The sequence below is a fragment of the Triticum urartu genome, chromosome 7 (genome assembly GCF_003073215.2).
Source record: "Triticum urartu cultivar G1812 chromosome 7, Tu2.1, whole genome shotgun sequence".
Lineage (NCBI taxonomy): Eukaryota > Viridiplantae > Streptophyta > Magnoliopsida > Poales > Poaceae > Triticum > Triticum urartu.
In genome coordinates, this window is record NC_053028.1 from 607,060,451 (window position 1) to 607,078,884 (window position 18,434).

Below are 18,434 nucleotides of genomic sequence, written 5' to 3' on the forward strand. Positions count from 1 at the left end.
GTGATGCATAGCAACGAGAGGGGAGAGTGTGATCTACGTACCCTTGTAGATCGACAACGGAAGCGTTAGCACAACGTGGTTGATGTAGTCGTACGTCTTCACGGTCCGACCGATCAAGCACCGAAACTACGGCACCTCCGAGTTCTAGCACACGTTCAGCTCGATGACGATCCCCGGACTCCGATCCAGCAAAGTGTCAAGGAAGAGTTCCGTCAGCACGACGGCGTGGTGATGATCTTGATGTACTACCGTCACAGGGCTTCGCCTAAGCACCGCTACAATATTATCGAGGACTATGGTGGAAGGGGGCACCGCACACGGCTAAGAATATGATCACGTGGATCAACTTGTGTCTCTAGGGGTGCCCCCTGCCTCCGTATATAAAGGATCAAAGGGGGGGTGCGGCCGGCCAGGAGAGGGCGCGCCAGGAGGAGTCCTACTCCCTCCGGGAGTAGGATTCCCCCCTTTTCCTAGTTGGAATAGGATTCGAGAGGGGGGAAAGAGGAGAGAGAGAAGGAAGGGGGGGCGCCGCCCCCCTCTCCTTGTCCTATTCGGACTAGGGGGGAGGGGCGCGCGGCCCAGCCCTGGCCACCTCTCCTCTATTCCACTAAGGCCCACTAAGGCCCATATACCTCCCGGGGGGTTCCGGTAACCTCTCGGTACTCCGGTAAAATCCCGATTTCACCCGGAACACTTCCGATATCCAAATATAGGCTTCCAATATATCAATCTTTATGTCTCGACCAATTCGAGACTCCTCGTCATGTCCATGATCACATCCGGGACTCCGAACAAACTTCGGTACATCATAAACTCATAATGTAACTGTCATCGAAACCTTAAGCGTGCGGACCCTACGGGTTCGAGAACAATGTAGACATGACCGAGACACGTCTCCGGTCAATAACCAATAGCGGAACCTGGATGCTCATATTGGCTCCTACATATTCTACGAAGATCTTTATCGGTCAGACCGCATAACAACATACGTTGTTCCCTTTGTCATCGGTATGTTACTTGCCCGAGATACGATCGTCGGTATCCAATACCTAGTTCAATATCGTTACCGGCAAGTCTCTTTACTCGTTCTGTAATACATCATCTCGCAACTAACTCATTAGTTGCAATGCTTGCAAGGCTTATGTGATGTGCATTACCGAGAGGGCCCAGAGATACCTCTCCGACAATCGGAGTGACAAATCCTAATCTCGAAATACGCCAACCCAACATGTACCTTTGGAGACACCTGTAGTGCACCTTTATAATCACCCAGTTACGTTGTGACGTTTGGTAGCACACAAAGTGTTCCTCCGGCAAACGGGAGTTGCATAATCTCATAGTCATAGGAACATGTATAAGTCATGAAGAAAGCAATAGCAACATACTAAACGATCGGGTGCTAAGCTAATGGAATGGGTCATGTCAATCAGATCATTCACCTAATGATGTGATCCCGTTAATCAAATAACAACTCTTTGTCCATGGTTAGGAAACATAACCATCTTTGATTAACGAGCTAGTCAAGTAGAGGCATACTAGTGACACTCTGTTTGTCTATGTATTCACACATGTATTATGTTTCCGGTTAATACAATTCTAGCATGAATAATAAACATTTATCATGATATAAGGAAATAAATAATAACTTTATTATTGCCTCTAGGGCATATTTCCTTCAGAAGGAATATCCTTCGTTGACCGTGAGAGCTTGTGATGGGCTAAGTTGGGACACCCCTGCAGGGATTTGATCTTTCGAAAGCCATGCCCGCGGTTCTGGGCAGATGGGAATTTGTTAATGTCCGGTTGTAGAAAACCTGAAGCTTAACTTAATTAAAATACATCAACCGTGTGTGTAGCCGTGACGGTCTCTTTCCAGTGGAGTCCGGGAAGTGAACACGGTGTTGGAGTTATTCTTGAGCGTAGGTTGCTCTAGGATCACTTCTTGATCATAGTTTTCTCGACTGTGCTTTGCCTTCTCTTCTCGCTCTCATTTGCGTAAGGTAGCCACCATATATGCTAGTGCTTGCTGCAGCTCCACCTCAAACCTTTTACCCTTCCTATAAGCTTAAATAATCTTGATCGCGAGGGTGTGAGATTGCTGAGTCCCCGTGACTCACAGATTACTTCAAAACCAGCTTGCAGGTGCCGATGATACCGTGCAGGTGACGCAACCGAGTTCAAGGAGGAGCTCGATGAAGATCTCGTTCATTGTGTTGTTTCATTCCAGTTGATCAGTAGTGGAGCCTGAAGGAAATATGCCCTAGAGGCAATAATAAAGATATTATTTATTTCCTTATTTCATGATAAATGTTTATTATTCATGCTAGAATTGTATTAATCGGAAACATAATACATGTGTGAATACATAGACAAACAGAGTGTCACTAGTATACCTCTACTTGACTAGCTCGTTAATCAAACATGGTTATGTTTCCTAACCATGAACAAAGTGTTGTTATTTGATTAACGAGGTCACATCATTAGTTGAATGATCTGATTGACATGACCCATTCCATTAGCTTAGCACCCGATCGTTTAGTATGTTGCTATTGCTTCCTTCATGACTTATACATGTTCCTATGACTATGAGATTATGCAACTCCCGTTTGCCGGAGGAACACTTTGGGTGCTACCAAACGTCACAATGTAACTGGGTGATTATAAAGGAGCATTACAGGTGTCTCCAAAGGTATATGTTGGGTTGGCGTATTTCGAGATTAGGATTTGTCACTCCGATTGTCGGAGAGGTATCTCTGGGCCCTCTCGGTAATGCACATCACATAAGCCTTGCAAGCATTGCAAATAATGAGTTAGTTGCGAGATGATGTATTACAGAACGAGTAAAGAGACTTGCCGGTAACGAGATTGAACTAGGTATTGGATACCGACGATCGAATCTCGGGCAAGTAACATACCGATGACAAAGGGAACAACGTATGTTGTTATGCGGTCTGACCGATAAAGATCTTCGTAGAATATGTAGGAGCCAATATGGGCATCCAGGTCCCGCTATTCGTTATTGACCGGAGACGTGTCTCGGTCATGTCTACATTGTTCTCGAACCGTAGGGTCCGCACGCTTAAGGTTTCGATGACAGTTATATTATGAGTTTATGAGTTTTGATGTACCGAAGGTTGTTCAGAGTCCTGGATGTGATCACGGACATGACGAGGAGTCTCGAAATGGTTGAGACATAAAGATTGATATATTGGAAGCCTATGTTTGGACATCGGAAGTGTTCCGGGTGAAATCAGGATTTTACCGGATTACCGGGAGGTTACCGGAACCCCCCGGGAGTCATATGGGCCTTATTGGGCTTTAGTGGAAAGGTGAAAGGGGCTGCCCATAGTGGGCTGCGCGCCTCCCCCCTCCCCTAGTCCTATTAGGACTAGGAGAGGTGGCCGGCCATCTCTCTCTCTCTTTCCCCCTTGGGAGTCCTATTTGGAATAGGATTGGGGGGGGGAGTCCTACTCCCGGTAGGAGTAGGACTCCTCCTGCGCCTCCATAGGGCTGGCCGCACCCCTCCCCCTTGGCTCCTTTATATACGGAGGCAGGGGGCACCTCTAGACACACAAGTTGATCATTGAGATCGTTCCTTAGCCGTGTGCGGTGCCCCCCTCCACCATATTCCACCTCGGTCATATCGTTGTAGTGCTTAGGCGAAGCCCTGCGACGGTAGAACATCAAGATCGTCACCACGCCGTCGTGCAAACGGAACTCCTCCCCGAAGCTTTGCTGGATTGGAGCCCGGGGATCGTCATCGAGCTGTACGTGTGCTAAGAACTCGGAGGTGCCGGAGTAACGGTACTTGGATCGGTCGGATCGGGAAGAAGACGTGCGACTACTTCCTCTACGTTGTGTCAACGCTTCCGTTGCAATCTACAAGGGTATGTAGATCAGACTCTCCCCCTCGTTGCTATGCATCACCATGATCTTGCGTGTGCGTAGGAAATTTTTTTGAAATTACTACGTTCCCCAACAGTGGCATCCGAGCCTAGGTTTTTATGGTTTGATGTTATTTGCACGAGTAGAACACAAGTGAGTTGTGGGCGATATAAGTCATACTGCCTACCAGCATGTCATACTTTGGTTCGGCGGTATTGTTGGATGAAGCGGCCCGGACCGACATTACGCGGACGCTTACGCGAGACTGGTTCTCCCGACGTGCTTTGCACAAAGGTGGCTAGCGGGTGACAGTTTCTCCAACTTTAGTTGAACCGAGTGTGGCTATGCCCGGTCCTTGCGAAGGTTAAAACGGAGTCTATTTTACAAACTATCGTTGTGGTTTTGATGCATAGGTGAGATTGGTTCTTGCTTAAGCCCGTAGCAGCCACGTAAAACTTGCAACAACAAAGTAGAGGACGTCTAACTTGTTTTTGCAGGGCATGTTGTGATGTGATATGGTCAAGACGTGATGAGATATAAGTTGTTGTATGAGATGATCATGTTTTGTTGAAGTTATCGGCAACTGGCAAAATCCTTATGGTTGTCTCTATATTGCATAAGATGCGAGCGTCCAATAATTGCTTTACTTTATCGCTATTCGATAGCAATAGTTGCAAGAGCAATTGTTGGCGAGACGACCACGCGACGACACATTGATATAGATCAAGATGATGGAGATCATGGTGTCATGCCGGTGACGATATAGATCGTGACAGTACTTTGGAGATGGAGATCAAAGAAGCAAGATGATGATGGCCATATCATGTCACATATTTTGATTGCATATGATGTTTATCTTTTATACATCTTATTTTTGCTTTGATTGACGGTAGCATTATAAGATGATCTCTCACTAAATTATCAAGAAGTGTTCTCCCTGAGTATGCACCGTTGCCAAAGTTCGTCGTGCCCAGACACCACGTGATGATCGGGTGTGATAAGCTCTACGTCCATCTACAACGGGTGCAAGCCAGTTTTGCACACGCAGAATACTCAGGTTAAACTTGACGAGCCTAGCATATGCAGATATGGCCTCGGAACACGGAGACCGAAAGGTCGAGCGTGAATCATATAGTAGATATGATCAACATAGTGATGTTCACCATTGAAACTACTCCATCTCACGTGATGATCGGACATGGTTTAGTTGATTTAGATCACGTGATCACTTAGAGGATTAGAGGGATGTCTATCTAAGTGGGAGTTCTTAAGTAATATGATTAATTGAACTTAAATTTATCATGAAATTAGTCCTGGTAGTATTTTGCAAATTATGTTGTAGATCAATAGCTTGCGTTGTTGCTTTCATATGTTTATTTTGATATGTTCCTAGAGAAAATTGTGTTGAAAGATGTTGGTAGCAATGATGCGGATTGGATCCGTGATCTGAGGTTTATCCTCATTGCTGCACAGAAGAATTATGTCCTTGATGCACCGATAGGTGACGGACCTATTGCAGGAGCAGATGAAGACGCTATGAACGTTTGGCTAGCTCAATATGATGACTACTTGATAGTTTAGTGCACCATGCTTAATGGCTTAGAATCGGGACTTCAAAGACATTTTGAACGTCATGGTGCATATGAGATGTTCCAGGAGTTGAAGTTAATATTTCAAGCAAATACCCGAGTTGAGAGATATGAAGTCTCCAACAAGTTCTATAGCTAAAAGATGGAGGAGAATCGCTCAACTAGTGAGCATGTGCCCAGATTGTCTGAGTACTACAATCGCTTGAATCAAGTGGGAGTTAATCTTCCAGATAAGATAGTGATTGACAGAATTCTCTAGTCACCATCACCAAGTTAGTAGAACTTCGTGATGAACTATGATATGCAAGGGATAACGGAAACGATTCCCAAGCTCTTCGTAATGCGGAAATTGACGAAGGTAGAAATCAAGAAAAACATCAAGTGTTGATGGTAGACAAGACCACTAGTTTCAAGAAAAGGGCAGAGGGAAGAAGGGGAACTTCAAGAAGAACAGCAAGCAAGTTGCGGCTCAAGTGAAGAAGCCCAAGTCTGGTCCTAAGCCTGAGACTAAGTGTTTCTACTGCAAAGGGACTGGTCACTGGAAGCGGAACTACCCCAAGTGATTGGCAGATAAGAAGGATGGCAAAGTGAACATAAGTATATTTGATATACATGTTATTGATGTGTACTTTACTAGTGTTTATAGCAACCCCTCAGTATTTGATACTAGTTCAGTTGCTAAGATTAGTAACTCGAAACGGGAGTTGCAGAATAAACAGAGACTAGTTAAGGGTGAAGTGACGATGTGTGTTGGAAGTGGTTCCAAGATTGATATGATCATCATCGCACACTCCCTATACTTTCGGGATTAGTGTTGAACCTGAATAAGTGTTATTTGGTGTTTGCGTTGAGCATGAATATGATTTGATCATGTTTATTGTAATACGGTTATTCATTTAAGTAAAAGAATAAATTGTTGTTCTGTTTACATGAATAAAACCTTATATGGTTACACACCCAATGAAAATAGTTCGTTGGATCTCGATCGTAGTGATACACATAATCATAATATTGAAACCAAAAGATGCAAAGTTAATAATGATAGTGCAACTTATTTGTAGCACTGCCGTTTAAGTCATATTAGTGTAAAGCGCATGAAGAAACTCCATGTTGGTGGGTTTTTGGAATCACTTGATTATGAATCACTTGATGCTTGCGAACCATGCCTTTTGGGCAAGATGACTAAAACGCCGTTCTCCGGAACAATGAAGCAAGCAACAGATTTGTTGGAGATCATACATACTGATGTATGTGGTCCGATGAATATTAAGGCTTGCAGCAGGTATCATTAGTTTCTGACCTTCACAGATGATTTGAGCAGATATGGGGATATCTACTTGATGAAACATAAGTCTGAAACATTTGAACAGTTCAAAGAATTTCAGAGTGAAGTGGAAAATCATCGTGACAAGAAAATAAAAATTTCTACGATATGATCGCAGAGGTAAAATATTTGAGTTACGAGTTTGGTCTTCAATTAAAACAATGTGGAATAGTTTCACAAACTCATGCCACATGGAACACCACAGCATAATGGTGTGTCCGAACGTCATAATCGTACTTTATTGGATATAGTGCAATCTATGATGTCTCTTACCGATCTACCACTATCGTTTTGGGGTTATACATTAGAGACAGCTGCATTCACGTTAAATAGGGCACCATCTAAATCCGTTGAGACGACACCGTGTGAACTATGGTTTGGCAAGAAACCTAAGCTGTCGTTTCTTAAAGTTTGGGGTTGCGATGCTTATATGAAAAGGTTTCATCCTGATAAGCTCAAACTCAAATCGGAGAAGTGCGTCTTCATAGGATATCCAAAGGAAACTATTGGATACACCTTCTATCACAGATCCGAAGGCAAGACTTTTGTTGCTAAATTCGGAAACTTTCTAGAGAAGGAGTTTCTCTCGAAAGAAGTGAGTGGGAGGAAAGTAGAAACTTGATAAGGTAATTGTACCTTCTCCCTTATTGGAAAGTAGTTCATCACAGAAATCTGTTCTTGTGACTACTACACCAATTAGTGAGGAAGATAATGGTGATGATCATGTAACTTCAGATCAAGTTACTACCGAATCTCGTAGGTAAACCAGAGTGAGATCCGCACCAGAGTGGTACGGTAATCCTGTCCTGGAGGTCATGTTACTTGACCATGACGAACCTATGAACTATGAGGAAGCGATGATGAGCCCAGATTCCGTGAAATGGTTAGAGGCCATGAAATCTGAGATATGATCCATGTATGAGAACAAAGTTTGGACTTTGGTTGACTTGCCCGATGATCGGCAAGCAATTGAGAATAAATGGATCTTCAAGAGGAAGACGGACGCTGATAGTAGTGTTACTATCTACAAAGCTAGAATTGTCGCAAAAGGTTTTCGACAAGTTCAAGGTGTTGACTACAATGAGAGCTTCTCACTCGTATCTATGCTTGAGTCTGTCCGAATCATGTTAGTAATTGCCGCATTTTATGAAATCTGGCAAATGGATAAACAAAACTGCATTCCTTAATGGATTTATTAAAGAAGAGTTGTATATGATGCAACCAGAAGGTTTTGTCAATCCGAAAGGTGCTAACAAAATGTGCAAGCTCCAAAGATCCATCTATAGACTGGTGCAAGCATCTCGGAGTTGGAATATACATTTTGATAAGTTGATCAAAGCATATAGTTTTATACAGACTTGCGGTGAAGCCTGTATTTACAAGAAAGTGAGTGGGAGCACTACAGCATTTCTGATAAGTATATGTGTATGACATATTGTTGATCGGAAATAATGTAGAATTATTCTATAAAGCATAAAGGAGTGATTGAAAGGAGTTTTTCAAAGAAAGACTTCGGTGAAGCTGCTTACATATTGAGCTTCAAGATCTATAGAGATAGATCAAGACGCTTGATAAGTTTTTTCAATGAGTACATACCTTGACAAGATTTTGAAGTAGTTCAAAATGGAACAGTCAAAGAAAGAGTTCTTGCCTGTGTTACAAGGTGTGAAGTTGAGTAAGACTCAAAGCCCGACCACGGCAGAAGATAGAAAGAGAATGAAAGCCATTCCCTATGCCTCAGTCATAGGTTCTCGATTATGGAAGTGAAAAAGGTTCGTCGTAAAGGGTTACGCCGATGCAAGTTTGACACTAATCTAGATGACTCTAAGTCTCGGTCTAGATACATATTGAAAGTGGGAGCAATTAGCTAGATTAGCTCCATGCAGAGCATTGTTGACATAGAAATTTGCAAAATACATGCGGATCTGAATGTGGCAGACCCGTTGACTAAGATTCTCTCACAAGCAAAACATGATCACACCTTAGTACTCCTTGGGTGTTAATCACATAGTGATGTGAACTAGATTACTGAATCTAGTAAACTCTTTGGGTGTTGGTCACATGGCGATGTGAACTATGGGTGTTAATCACATGATGATGTGAACTATCGATGTTAATCACATGGTGATGTGATCTAGATTATTGACTCTAGTGCAAGTGGGAGACTGAAGGAAATATGCCCTAGAGGCAATAATAAAGATATTATTTATTTCCTTATTTCATGATAAATGTTTATTATTCATGCTAGAATTGTATTAATCGGAAACATAATACATGTGTGAATACATAGACAAACAGAGTGTCACTAGTATGCCTCTACTTGACTAGCTCGTTAATCAAAGATGGTTATGTTTCCTAACCATGAACAAAGTGTTTTTATTTGATTAACAAGGTCACATCATTAGTTGAATGATCTGATTGACATGACCCATTCCATTAGCTTAGCACCCGATCGTTTAGTATGTTGCTATTGCTTCCTTCATGACTTATACATGTTCCTATGACTATGAGATTATGCAACTCCCGTTTGCTGGAGGAACACTTTGGGTGCTACCAAACGTCACAACGTAACTGGGTGATTATAAAGGAGCATTACAGGTGTCTCCAAAGGTATATGTTGGGTTGGCGTATTTCGAGATTAGGATTTGTCACTCCGATTGTCGGAGAGGTATCTCTGGGCCCTCTCGGTAATGCACATCACATAAGCCTTGCAAGCATTGCAACTAATGAGTTAGTTGCGAGATGATGTATTACAGAACAAGTAAAGAGACTTGCTGGTAACGAGATTGAACTAGGTATTGGATACCGACGATCGAATCTCGGGAAAGTAACATACCGATGACAAAGGGAACAATGTATGTTGTTATGCGGTCTGACCGATAAAGATCTTCGTAGAATATGTAGGAGCCAATATGGGCATCCAGGTCCCGCTATTGGTTATTGACCGGAGACGTGTCTCGGTCATGTCTACATTGTTCTCGAACCGTAGGGTCCGCACGCTTAAGGTTTCGATGACAGTTATATTATGAGTTTATGAGTTTTGATGTACCGAAGGTTGTTCGGAGTCCCGGATGTGATCACGGACATGACGAGGAGTCTCGAAATGGTCGAGACATAAAGATTGATATATTGGAAGCCTATGTTTGGACATCGGAAGTGTTCTGGGTGAAATCGGGATTTTACCGGATTACCGGGAGGTTACCAGAACCCCCCGGGAGTCATATGGGCCTTATTGGGCTTTAGTGGAAAGGTGAAGGGGGCTGCCCATAGTGGGCTGCGCGCCTCCCCCCCCCTCCCCTAGTCCTATTAGGACTAGGAGAGGTGGCCGGCCATCTCTCTCTCTCTTTCCCCCTTGGGAGTCCTATTTGGAATAGGATTGGGGGGGGGGGGGAGTCCTACTCCCGGTAGGAGTAGGACTCCTCCTGCGCCTCCATAGGGCTGGCCGCACCCCTCCCCCTTGGCTCCTTTATATACGGAGGCCGGGGGCACCTCTAGACACACAAGTTGATCATTGAGATCGTTCCTTTGCCGTGTGTGGTGCCCCCCTCCACCATATTCCACCTCGGTCATATCGTTGTAGTGCTTAGGCGAAGCCCTGCGACGGTAGAACATCAAGATCGTCACCACGCCGTCGTGCTGACGGAACTCCTCCCCGAAGCTTTGCTGGATCGGAGCCCGGGGATCGTCATCGAGCTGTACGTGTGCTAAGAACACGGAGGTGCCGGAGTAACGGTACTTGGATCGGTCGGATCGGGAAGAAGACGTACGACTACTTCCTCTACGTTGTGTCAACGCTTCCGTTGCAATCTACAAGGGTATGTAGATCAGACTCTCCCCCTCGTTGCTATGCATCACCATGATCTTGCGTGTGCGTAGGAATTTTTTTTGAAATTTCTACGTTCCCCAATAGAGCCCAGTTGGGGCGATCGGGGATCTGTAGCATTAGGGGTGGTCTTATTTTATTTTGGGTCCATAGTCGGACCTTGATTGTATCTGGATGTTGTAATGCTATTTTCATGTATTGTGTGAAGTGGCGATTGTAAGCCAACTATGTATCTCTTTCCTCTTTCAGTACATGGGTTGTGTGAAGATTACCCCTTTTGCGACATGCCTACAATGCGGTTATGCCTCTAAGTCATGCTCCGACACGTGGGAGATATAGCCGCATCGTGGGCGTTACAAGTAGACCGAAACGATTCTGCATCTACTACTATTACTCCACACATCGACCGCTATCCAGCATGCATCTAGAGTATTAAGTTCATAAGAACAGAGTAACGCATTAGGCAAGATGACATGATGTAGATGGATAAACTCAAGCAATATGATATAAACCCCATCTTTTTATCCTCAATGGCAACAATACAATACGTGCCTTGCTGCCCTGCTGTCACTGGGAAAGGACACCGCAAGATTGAACCCAAAGCTAAGCACTTCTCCCATTGCAAGAAAGATCAATCTATTAGGCCAAACTAAACGGATAATTCGAAGAGACTTGCAAAGATATCAAATCATGCATATAAGAATTCGGAGAAGAATCAAATGTTCATAGATAATCTTGATCATAAACCCACAATTCATCGGATCTCGGCAAACACACCGCAGAAAGTATTATATCGAACAGATCTCCAAGAACATCGAGGAGAACTTTGTATTGAGAACCAAAGAGAGAGAAGAAGCCATCTAGCTAATAACCATGGACCCGAAGGTCTGTGGTAAACTACTCACACATCATCAGAGAGGCTATGGTGTTGATGTAGAAGCCCTTCGTGATCGAATCCCCCTTCGGTAGATCACCGGAAAAGGCCCCCAGATGGGATCTCACGGGTACAGAAGGTTGCGGCGGTGGAAAAGTGGTTCCGTGGCTCCCCTGGATGTTTTCAGGGTATAAGAGTATATATAGGCAAAAGAAGTAGGTCGGTTGAGCTCCATGGGGCCCACGAGGGTGGGGGCGCGCCTACCCTCCTGGGCGCGCCCCCTGCCTCGTGGAAGCTTCGCGGATTTCCAGACTTGTACTCCAAGTCTCCTGGGTGACGTTTGTTCCAAGAAAAATCCTCGTGAAGGTTTCATTCCGTTTGGATTTCGCTCGATATTCCTTTTCTGTGAAACACTGAAATAGGAAAAAAAAAACCGCAATTTGCACTGGGCCTTCGGTTAATAGGTTAGTCCCAAAAATAATATAAAAGTGCATATTAAAGCCCATTAAACATCCAAAACAGATAATATAATAGCATTGAACAATCAAAAATTATAGATACGTTGGAGACGTATCAATGATGCAAACCTGAAAGTAGGACATTTATCATGTTTAGGTGTTTTTCTAAGCCTGGCATGTGCTTTCCAACACCATGATCAACGAGGTGGTTGTGTAAGTATTGCAAGGTAAGAAGTTTTGTTATCTTCTGAATTCCTCTATGGTTTGCTACCATTGCGTTTACTGAACCATCAAACATGGCTGTCCTCCTCTTTACTTATTCTAAGAACTTGTCATCAGCTAGCTTACAATTTAGCTCCATACTTGCAATAGCGTTTTGGAGCCAAACCTTCGCCTATTAAAAAATATGATCAAATACTTTTCTATCGGGGGCAAGTAGTAAGACCATAATGTGCAAAGATTTACCACTCACTTGATTAACTATATTCTTAATCTCCTCTAGGCTTTCCATCCCAGAAAGTCTTGTTTTTGGCATGTCACCAAATATTGAGCCATGAAATCCACCGCTACATTCCCCAAATTGTTCAGGCATGCACCTCCCCGCATTTTTGGATGCAACATTGTTTTCTGGAAGCGCTACCATTACTTCATCTACATGAGTTAGAATGACAGCAGCCTGCTCATTGAGAACGGTTCTAAGCTGTGACCCGCTTGCCGTTCGCTTCTGCCTCTTTAGATTGGCCGCCTGTTCCTTCACATCAGGCTGGACAAATTTAAATTTTAGCATTTCCTCTGACTTACAGCAATACTATTATTAGACCAGGTTTATATCACTCACTCTCAGCATGCAGTAAACCCTCATTTATATACAATTCATGGTGTCCCTCTCAAGAAGAGCAAAAAGTTTTGGAGCATTGTAGACACATATCCTAGGACAAACAGTAGGATCGACATTCTGATCTCCAGCATCCACAGAATCAAAATACAACACCTATAAAAATCAACACAATGGCTTATGTGAGTAAAATGCAGACCGAACTAGCAACAACACAACCAAAGAAATGTAAACTAATACCTGAAGATAGTAGTGGCAACCAAAGATAGTGATTCCAGGCCCTGGGTTTGCATTGACATACTGCTGAACTCTAGCAGGAGCATCAAGAAGCTCAACAACTCCGTAATTGGTCCGGTTTAACTTGTCCAGATTTTCAAGAGCATATGCCAGAAGATATGCATCCTTTGGGACATATCCTCTCTTGTCTCTGGGGCTGTAGAAAACTGACAGAACTAACATTGCGAAGGCAAGTTTCAACCTTATTCCCTTGTTTTGGTGAACTCCTCAGGATGGTCTTCACACAAAACTTTCAAAAGATCTGGTGTTTTCACTTCTTGATGGTTTAGATCAAGGTCTAGCATTTTTCTGACCATAAATATTTCTTTCATCGTAGGACCTTCTCTGAGTCTCTGAATCTCTACATCACCACCTTCTCTTGTACCTAATATGGCAGACATCGATCTCTCACTGATCTGAGCAATTTTTTCCCTAGAACAAGCCTTTTCCTCCTAGTGTCTATAGATTGCAGATAGAAAAGAGAATGGTTCCTGCTAAAGTGAGTAAAATGATCTACATGTAGCAACCCACCCAGGCCCATCTCTATGATATGTTTTTTTGGACTCTCACCCCACTTTGCTAGTGCTATAGCAATATCCTTAGGTGCAAATGAACTTTTTAGAACACTGTGACCTGTTTTAGGGATTCTACCAACACTAGGGTGAAGAACAAATTCAGGAATATCAGGTTCAGTAGGCCTGTTTGGTGCTAGTACCAACTCTGCATCACAGTTGATATTCTCAACATCAACAACAGGCACAAGTGCAGGCATTGGGATAGCAGCGTTGATAGATGCAGCACCCAATCCCATGAAATCTATAGTACGTATCTGGAAAAAGGAAATAAATAACTGAATCGGGATAGATGAACAATAGAGAGGAAAAATGTTTGATAGCTTGAAAATAGAAAAATCCAGCCAGGAAATCACAAAAACAAGTCCAGAAAAGATAAACTGTTATTCCATTCTTACCTCTGTTGTGTCTTCCTCCATGCTTGTGTTCTCCAACGCGGACCAGGCTTATTCCCCTGCTGTTCTTCCCTCAGCTGCTAGCAAGAAGAAGACGGGGAACTCGGTTCTGCCAAGCTCCACCATCGCTTTGAACTGCTATTTACTCCCTCCTCATCCAGTGAGCAACGGAGACAAGTGAGGCCTCACTGGCTCTGGCATTGCTATTAACACGCATAAATCATGGCATGACAGTGCTACAACCCTACAAAAGACTTTTTTTCAAGCAGCTACTGCCATCAGTGTACCATTTTGACATATTTTGTGGTATGAGGACGCAAGCATGCCTCTCTCCTTCACCAAGTATTGTTCCTTTAATGTATTATATCTGTTTCCACAGTGTTGCTCAAGGAGAGAGAGGAGCTGACCATTAAACCGAGCTCTCAATTTCTGTCAGCACCTACGTGAATGCTACCGCGTGATATCGTCTCCGGCAGCTCTCGGAGTACCAAACCCACCCACAAGGGGATCAAACGCCCCTCTCGTACATTAAAGCCTAGTAGCCTACTCAATTACTCATAGAGCCTCGTATGAAGCAATCTTTGCGGTAGATTTTGCAACGACGCCCAGCACGACTGAATCTTACTACATGTGCTACAGTCGTATGAGTACATGGCCCTTTTGACCATGCCTGCATTTTTCAACTACCACGTACCATTTTACGATTTTTCTCTTCAAACACACATAGTGGATAGACAGAAACACATTACATTTTTTGGCTAATTTGATTTATTACACTGGATTCGAGTGAAAGTTTCAAACACTAACAACAGGGTTCTAAAATAATTAACTCCTCTGCCTCTTGCACATATGGCTGTCAATCTCATCTTCATCTTCAAACTCTACGACTTGTACTGCAACTGAGCAGCAGCCAGACCCCTCCTCTGTTGCACTATCCACCTTCACAATATCGCTCTCTTTCTCTCCACCGCTTGAGCCTGTAAATGGATCATGTTCTCCCCAGCAATCATCAATCTGTCGCTGTTTAGTTGATTTGCTGGCGTCGACTGGATGTACTTGAAAAAATTCAGCATGCAATGCAACTATTTTTTACTTCAGTTCAAGAAAGTAATCAAACTAACCAATATTGCTCTCGTGTTAGAGCACAGTAGTAGATTTCCCTCTTTAACAAAGTTTGATTCAACACACTCCTGAATCATCACAGGTCACGATCAAAAGTGAAAATGAAAATAATTAATATGGATTATTGAAAGAGGAAAGATTAACCTACCGAAAGATCGTCAACATGATCATCCTCACTGCTCTCATTCATCATAATAACCCCAACGCAACTAAACTGTACATTAAGAGAGGGTATCAGAGTGATTCAAGTACAAATATGCCCACCCAAATACCAGCTCAAAAGTAAACATACCATAACATTGTGAACAACTTCTACAGTTGTATCTGCCTTCTGATGTTCCATGCGTGGCTCCTCCAAGCTTCCTCCCCCAACTGCTGATGTTTGCTTCCTCCCCAAAGCAAACCATTGAACTTATATAGACTATAGAGTGCCACCACCGCTCCAAAGAATGAAGTTCAAATTTCAAATAACATTAACTTCTGCATTCTAACCACTCACAGGCCTAATTAATGCTTGCCTTGCATTTTTTTCTTCAGGGTAGCATGCATTATCATCGTTAATTGGTTGTCAAAATGGTTGGTGCACAATTCTTTTTGTGTTATGCAAAAAAACAACATTGTTTCCAACTTTCCTATTGCTAGCATATAAAGGATTGCTTCAACAAATAACTCAGTTCATACATAAATCTAGATGTCTCTTCCATTTTAAACATTGATACATAAAATCACCACTTGTTCACAAAAACATCTAGTCATTGTCTTCACCATCCATGGAAGACATGCCGGGGAATGTATTCATCCCTTCCATGAAACTGGCCATTTTCTTGGAGCAGTTGTTCTTCCTGTGTCCAGCAACCTTGCAATTGCTACAAAGTGTCTCTTTCCTTGGTTTCACTGGTAGATCACCCCTCTGTGGACATGTAGTACTCTCGTGTCCTTTACCACGACAAATACTACATAATCGTGTTCGCTTATGTGAATCTTCATAAGGCGCTTTTTCACGCGATGTGCTTGGGTACCCCCTCTTCAGATGCCTTTCCGGTGCTAACATGACCTCTCTTGAAGAGACCTCAACATTACCATTGCAGCTCTGGTCCACAAGATTGATATGAGACGATTTAGAAATTGTTTCTTTAGAAATACTTGGGTGCTTTGTTTTTAGTGTTTTGCAAGAAACCCTAGAACCAACCGAGTTGGTCATGCTAGATGCCTTTTTCGAAAAAAGGCTTTCGCCCCGCTTTATAAATAAAGCAACCACCAAGCATTCAACAAGGTATCACCCAGCACAGACACACACACAACGCCACCGCAACAAGGTCCAGCACAAACAACACAAAGTCTGCTGTGGGCACAACTCAACAAGCCCAAACACCACAAAGGTGGCACACCCAACACACGGCGGCGGCGTCAAAGACGTAGAATAGCTAATCTGGCTCAGGTGGTGGAGGGGGAAGCTGCGGAGCCATATGGAGAGCCATCGCGCGAAGCTGGGTGATGATGGAGGTGATGGCGTCTCTCTCCCTGGGGCGGCTAAGCGGCCACCAAAGCTGCAAGTAACCAGACCATTTGAACAAAGCATCAGTAGCGCGCCGAAGAGGAATACGTTGAATCACAAGTTTATTCCTAATAGTCCACAGCGTCTAGGCAAGCACGCCGATGGTCAGCCAAGTAATGTGGCGGGACGGCGGTGGCAGTGCCTGGAGTTCGGCGAAAAGGTCGGGGAAGTTGTTCTGGTCCCATCTGCCCCCAACCGTCTCGCAGAAACAGCTCCAGAGGAACTGCGCGGAAAGGCAGGTGAAGAAAATATGGTTTGAATCCTCTTCCGGTCCGCAGAGCGGGCAGCGTCCGTCGCCGGGGCCGTTGCGCTTCAGGACTTCCACCCCAGATGGGAGGCGGCCACGAATCCATTGCCATAGGAATATCCTAATTTTCAGAGGGAGCCGGATCTCCCAGATGACGGTAAGCGCCGCAGGACCCGGAGTGGGGGCTATCACCTTGTAGAGCGACGTGGTGGAGAAAAGCCCAGATGGCTCTAGACGCCATCGAGTGCGGTCCTCACCATTCTCAAGCATAGGTTCGTGAAGCGCAATGCATGCGATCAGGTCATCCCAAGCCGCAGTCTCTGCCGGGCCGAACTGACGCCGGAATGCGAGACGCCCTAAGTCAATAAGGGCTGTCGCCACCGATATGCGCGGGTCTACCGCGATGGAGAACAGGTCCGAAAAACGAGCCGCGAAGGGGGCATCTCCAGCCCAGCGATCAAACCAAAACAGCGTGGTAGTACCAGATCCAACCGTAATCGAGGATCCAATGCGCAGGACCGGAAGCAACTGTATGATAGATTGCCAGAACTGGGAGCCACCTGACCGCTGGCAAAAGGCGAGGGGTTGGCCTCGTAGGTATTTCCGCTGAATGATGCGGAGCCACAGGCCACCCTCGCCGTTCGTAATCCGCCAAAGCCATCGAGTTAGGAGGGCAATGTTCATCCGCTTGGAGCACATTATCCCAAGCCCGCCCTGATCACGCGGTTTACAAATTTCAGACCATCGTACCATGTGGTATTTTTCCTTGTCTCCCTCACCAGCCCAATAGAAGCGACCCTGAACCCTGGCAATCTCATGGTGCAGAGTCTCGGGTAGGCTGTAAAAGCTCATTATGAATAGGAGCAGGCTGGATAGGGACGAGTTGATCAGCACCGTTCGGGCGGCTTTGGAAAGCCACCTTCCCTGCCATGGCTCCACGCGGTGCTGGAGCTTGCCAACCGTGGGCCGAAGCTCGGCCACCGTGAGCCTCGAGTCACTAATGGGTATCCCCAGATAGGTTGTGGGGAAACTCCCGAGCGGGCAATTGAGCCGGTCCGCGATACTCCGACGCTCGGCGTCGGAGTATCCCAGAACCATCACTGAGCTCTTATCGAAGTTAATCTTGAGGCCAGACATCTGCTGGAAGCAGAGCAAGAGGAACTTCAGGTTCAAGATGTCGCTCGCCGAACCTTCCACCATGATAATGGTGTCGTCCGCATATTGTAGGAGGGACACGCCGGTTCCTCCTACTAAGTGTGGGACTATGCCTTTGATGTGGCCTGCAGCTTTTGCTTTGTCTAAGATGGCTGCCAGGGCATCGACCACCACGTTGAATAGGAACGGAGAGAATGGATCGCCCTGGCGTACCCCACAAAAGGTGGGGAAGAACGGGCCAATCTCGCCGTTAATATTCACTGCGGTTCTGCCTGAGCACACCATCTGCATCACCCGGGTCACCCATCTCTCGTCAAAGCCCTT

At 44.6% G+C, this 18,434-nt stretch overlaps 1 long non-coding RNA gene across 2 annotated transcripts; it reads right to left on the reverse strand.

Moving 5' to 3' along the window:
• Positions 1–11,966: 11,966 nt before the first annotated feature.
• LOC125522905 lies at positions 11,967–14,362 on the reverse strand. 2 transcript variants are annotated; one of them, XR_007290012.1, is made up of 3 exons: positions 14,035–14,362; positions 12,426–13,893; positions 11,967–12,347 (listed from the first exon to the last, which is right to left on the reverse strand). It is a non-coding gene; the product is annotated as an uncharacterized LOC125522905 (long non-coding RNA). The 2 variants fall into 2 exon arrangements; XR_007290013.1 differs by lacking the exon at positions 11,967–12,347 and having other exon boundaries at positions 12,364–12,716; positions 12,792–13,893.
• Positions 14,363–18,434: the final 4,072 nt, after the last annotated feature.